The following is a 4,830-nucleotide window of genomic DNA, read 5'->3' as shown; positions in this document are numbered from 1 at the left end:
GCCCCCCCCCCCCCCCCCCGTTTCTGGAAGCAATTCAATGCAGTGGTGAAGATGTGGGCTGAGAGGTATGGCAGACCTGGTTTGAATTTTGATTCATACACTTTCCTGCCCTGTGACCTTAGGAAAATAACTTAACTTCTCTGGTGCCTGGGCTTCATTTTGGTAATCACAGACGCTAACTAAACCTACCCCACGCAGGTGGTTGGAGGTAACATGATATAATAAAGATATAATCTTAGATGGTGCCTAGAATTTGGTAAGCAGACAAACAATAAATGGCTGCCCTTTTCTTCTCTTCCTCTTCATCATCATCATCACCTTCATCGTCATCATCAATCATTATGGAAGCGGACCAAATTTTTGCCACCATAAAGCAGCCTTTTGGGATACTGATTTTAAGCTGTTTAAAAGACTCAGAAAGAACCTTTGACCCTCCCCCCTTTCCTGCCCTAGAGACTCAGACAAATAAACTAGCTTTAGGAAGGAGATTTTAGGCTGCTCACCAGAGCCTAATTTGAATTAAGTATGGTAAATAAGTGGCTTTCAGGCAGGGGCCTCTTAGCTAGATCCCCCTGTGTGCCATTGTTCCTGAGGCACCCAGCAAGGATTCTCCCGCCAGGTGCCAGGTGTGTTAGCTCCTCCTCACCTCCATTGCCCATTCTCACTTCTGAAATCTAATACCCCCCCCCCCCCCACCGGTTTATCCTTTGCCTAAATATGTCTTATATACCCAATGTTGCCTCACTGTCTTCGAGATTTTCACGCATATGTGAATTACCCATGCACATGTGTTAATTTCCTCCTGTTAATCTGTCTATTAATTTGATGATTAGCCCAAAGAAGAACTTAGAAGGCAGGAGGAAAAGCATTCATATTTTTCTTTCAGTCCCCAAAATATCATCCCAACTGTTTGGTGGCCGATTTCATTAGTAAATATTAGGAAAAGGAGCAAGGATACAATCGCCTGCCAGACTATGAGGCATCAAACTCCAAGAGCAGCACTTCTAATTAGAAAGTTCTTTTTACGGTTGGCAACATAACCCAGCAAATATATCCACCTAATTCATGTCATCCTTGCTTTAATAAGCAAAGACTACTGTAGCTGATCTCTTATTGAGTAAAATGAAGGGGAAAAAAGTGATAGAAATCATTGGATACTATTAGTCATGGGTCCTGATGGAAGCACAGCCCATGTTCTTTGTGCAAAGGGATGAAGCAGTAACCTGTTCAAGTCTCCAAAGAATTAGACAAGGTCTTTTCTGTTTTCAGATTTTCGGCTAAAGGATACTTCATTTTTTTCTTCCTCCTTTCAGATAGAGAGAATTCTGAAGGTCGAGGATTGAGTGGTGTCTGAATGGCTCCTTCTCCTGTTGCAATCCCGATGGTTTAATCATATCAAGGCTAAGGAAGCTTTCCTGTGAGTCCGGGGAGGTTGGGACAAGTCCCCTCTTAAGTGGGACACACCATTTCCAGCCAGCCTTTCTGCAGGTGGGCCCCCAGAACTGGATGAGGGGCCCTGCACAGGTTGCCAAACAATGGAAACTTCCCGTTCTGGGTGTTAACTTTAGTTACCACAGCCAGACAATGCTGCCAGTGGTGTGGAAGAAAAGATTGCTGTAGCCAGCTGTGCTGTTCACAGTCAGATGGCTTCTGTGTAGCTCCAAATGGTGATGGAGCCAGCAGCCTGTTGTAGCCAAGGAAAGGATGATGGATGATCTACACACTGTGTCCAAGTAGAGAGAATGGCAGAAGTTCACTTCAGGGTTGTTAAAATGCTAATCTGGGTGAGTTAACAGAAGCTTCATAGAAAAGAGAAGTTTGAGAACTCGGTACACCTCATGTGGTACCTATGTGGACCACTCATTTGGTCGCCCCTGGTTACATGAACAGTTGCTTTGTGAAGAAGAAAGTTTCCTCCTTTTCCTGTTGGGATGAATGATTGCAGCTTCCGTTATCAGCTGCGCTGCCTCTGCCATCAGGGGCTGGAGAGGAAAAGTCAGCCAGATGACAGCCACCTCAACTAAAAAGGATTATGATATGCTCAGTACAGTTGTATGCTTTTTATTCCCTCTGCATGTCATGGGAATAAATCAAAACACACTCTTTTCCCCGACTGGAAGTTGGCAGCAGTTCACAAAATAAGCGGCAACCTCAGACATGAGCTTTGGTAGATGGTAATGTGCTATGTCTCCATTCACATGAACCCGGGAAAGTGAGACCTCCCACTCTAATTACACTTTCAATATGTGAATTACACTAACAGTACACTGGATCATCAGTGTTGAAAGCAGGAAGGCTGGACCTCTGTCTATATTTGGTATAATCAATCTCGCTTTAAAATTTCTAGGATAACATACTATACTTCCAAAAAGGGGCGCATATTTGCATTTCTTGCCTAATGGTATGTTTTGCCGTTCTCTATTTTTTTTCATTCTTACTTATATTGAACATACAGAAACCTGCCTGCCTAGCCTGGTGCTGGAACACTAGCTAGCACAGCTCCTTGCGAATGATAACAGTCAATAAATACGGAGTTGGTTGGCATGCCCCAGGTGACTCTTGCGTCCTCTAGAAATGAATCTAGAATGTGCAGGTTAAAGTCTATTAATTGAAATAAAAGGTAATATTTTAGTCTGCAATATGCTAAGGAAGGAGTTCACCTCCTATGGTTACACCAATAACGGTTAGGCATTCAGCCAGGCTCTTAACTCTGCATAAAATGCATCAGGAGGGTGAAAAATGACCCTATTTCAGATGCATTTTTCACTCCTTGTATCTTAGTGAAATTCACATGCGAGAACAATGACTAAGCTAATTACCAAGGTTCATTATGATGGAGCAGCAAGAAGTGAAGAACTTCTCTAGTTTCAGTAAGTCCTTAAAACTATGGGCATCTTTTGTGAATCAAAGCTCTATTCCTGCCTACTTGCCTGTGTGCCTTTCAAGCAGCAGAAACCACCATGGCACAGGAGCTAGCGGCCCACTTACCCAGAGCAGTTACTGGACAGATCCCTCCCTCGCAGCCAGCAGCCAGTGAACTGAAGGCCACTGGATCTCTAAGCTGTCCTCTCTGTAAGGACTAATAGGTTTACGTCACAGCCATCTTTCAAATCCATCAAACCAGGGGAGGAGATAGGACAAAACAACAACACACAACAACAACAACAACAAATGAACACACACACACACACACACCACACCACACAGCAGGGAAGAGGGCAGAACGTCCACAAATCTAAACCAAACTCAAGTTAACCAGCTTTCTGGTGATGGGGAAATAACCATATTCCCAGCACACCGTCCTGCATCACAGACCCGTTCCTCACAAAAGCGTACCTATGCAGCGCCCCTCAAAGAAAGGAGGACAGGTGGCATTATTCTGTGGGAACCAATAAGAAGCAGTTGTTGATCTGACTAAATGTGCCAATGGCGGAAAATGGTCTGGTGAACAACATATTTTGGAAATATGAGGGTTACTTCTTGAACTATCTTTCTGAGAGCACATTCTAGAGACCTAAATCAAAGCACAGACACTAGCTATAAAAACAAGACTCGGTAAAGGCTGAGCTATTATAGTTCAATTTACCTTCAGATGTTTAAGTTCATGATAATATAGGCCCACGTCTCAGAGCTTATGTGGCCGTTTCTATTTAGCTAAGCCAGGGCAAACGTTTGTGTACTATTTGCCAGGCTGACAGAATATGCCTGTCACTCACTACATTAAGCATGACTACACACAACTTAATTTCCTGAGTTAGACAGCTAAGAGAGCCAGGGGGATTTTTTAACAACATGAATAAACCGGCTTCAAAACCTATTGTTTAAACCACCAACAAGGACAGTAAAATCATCACCCTGAGCTGTCTAAGATTCGATTTCTCAGTTCTACCAGGAAGGAACCCTGAACGAAATTCTCCAAACAAGTTATACCTCCTATTCTGAGAAACAGAGACAATCCAATTTAGGGAAAAAAATGTTAAGCCTTCCCTAGGACTTCAACCTTGAAATAAACAAAACAATCCGCTCCTTTTGCCCCAAATATCAGGTAGATCCTGCAGACTTAACATTCTTAGTAGCTGGAAGTTTTTGGAAAAATTGCCCTAGACACTTATTTCCCCTAGAAACTGGAAACACTACCGTTATTTTTATGGGAAAGTAGCCGCCTGTAGAGGTGGACCTAGGTCCAATTACTGTTTACAAAGTCTATATATTCACAATGATGATTCACTGTCCCCTCGGAGCGGAAAATCGCGCAGCCTAGAGCGGCGAGGGGTTGGGATGCTGGAACTTGGGTTACTGACTGGTCACCTCAGAACAGGGAGCTCTCTCTCCCCTGGCTTCCTCTAGGGTTGTAATTAATGCCGCTACTTCATTCCGTGTTAGCTCCTTGACACTTAGCTTCCCACAAGTTCAGGATTTAAACAATCACCTGACAAGCACTGGCCCTGAGAGTCGATGTAGCAGACAATTTTTGAACCCAGTTTTCATCCACACCTTTAAGTCCTTTATGACCTTTTTTATTTTCAATCCAAGAGTTAGACACGACAGAGGAAGCATTAAGCCCCTCCGCATTCTCCCAAGGCGGCAGCCCAGGAACAAACATCGCTGTCAAGACTGGAAATAAAAGTTTCCCTACCTTCCTCCTCACCATCCCCCTGCCAGAAGCTGCCGACCGGAGCGGCGGCTCTCTCCCGGCTGCAGGACGCCTCTCGCCGCGGGAGAAGGGGCTCATGCAAAATTGACTCTTCCTTATTTGTTTCCATCCATAATTGATGGGCAGATGAGAACGTAACACATCTCAGCGCCGGGCTCTGGCCGCCTGGCGGAGAC

General features: G+C 44.3%; 1 protein-coding gene across 9 annotated transcripts in view; it reads right to left on the bottom strand.

Annotated features, from left to right (window-relative positions):
* The window catches only part of SEMA6D (semaphorin 6D), a 206,179-nt gene that overhangs the window by 73,311 nt on the left and 128,038 nt on the right, over window positions 1-4,830 (bottom strand). For 4 of the 9 annotated variants that reach the window (XM_006768267.2, XM_006768274.2, XM_006768273.2 and 1 more), the window contains exon 1: window positions 4,637-4,830. The exons of the other annotated variants lie outside the window; for them this stretch is intronic. The gene's annotated coding sequence lies outside the window, so the exon portion shown is untranslated. The remainder of the gene's footprint in view (window positions 1-4,636) is intronic. 9 annotated transcript variants of the gene reach the window in all.

Source organism: Myotis davidii, unplaced genomic scaffold (assembly GCF_000327345.1).
Source record: "Myotis davidii unplaced genomic scaffold, ASM32734v1 scaffold763, whole genome shotgun sequence".
Classification (NCBI taxonomy): domain Eukaryota; kingdom Metazoa; phylum Chordata; class Mammalia; order Chiroptera; family Vespertilionidae; genus Myotis; species Myotis davidii.
This window is presented reverse-complemented; position numbering and strand designations above follow the sequence as displayed.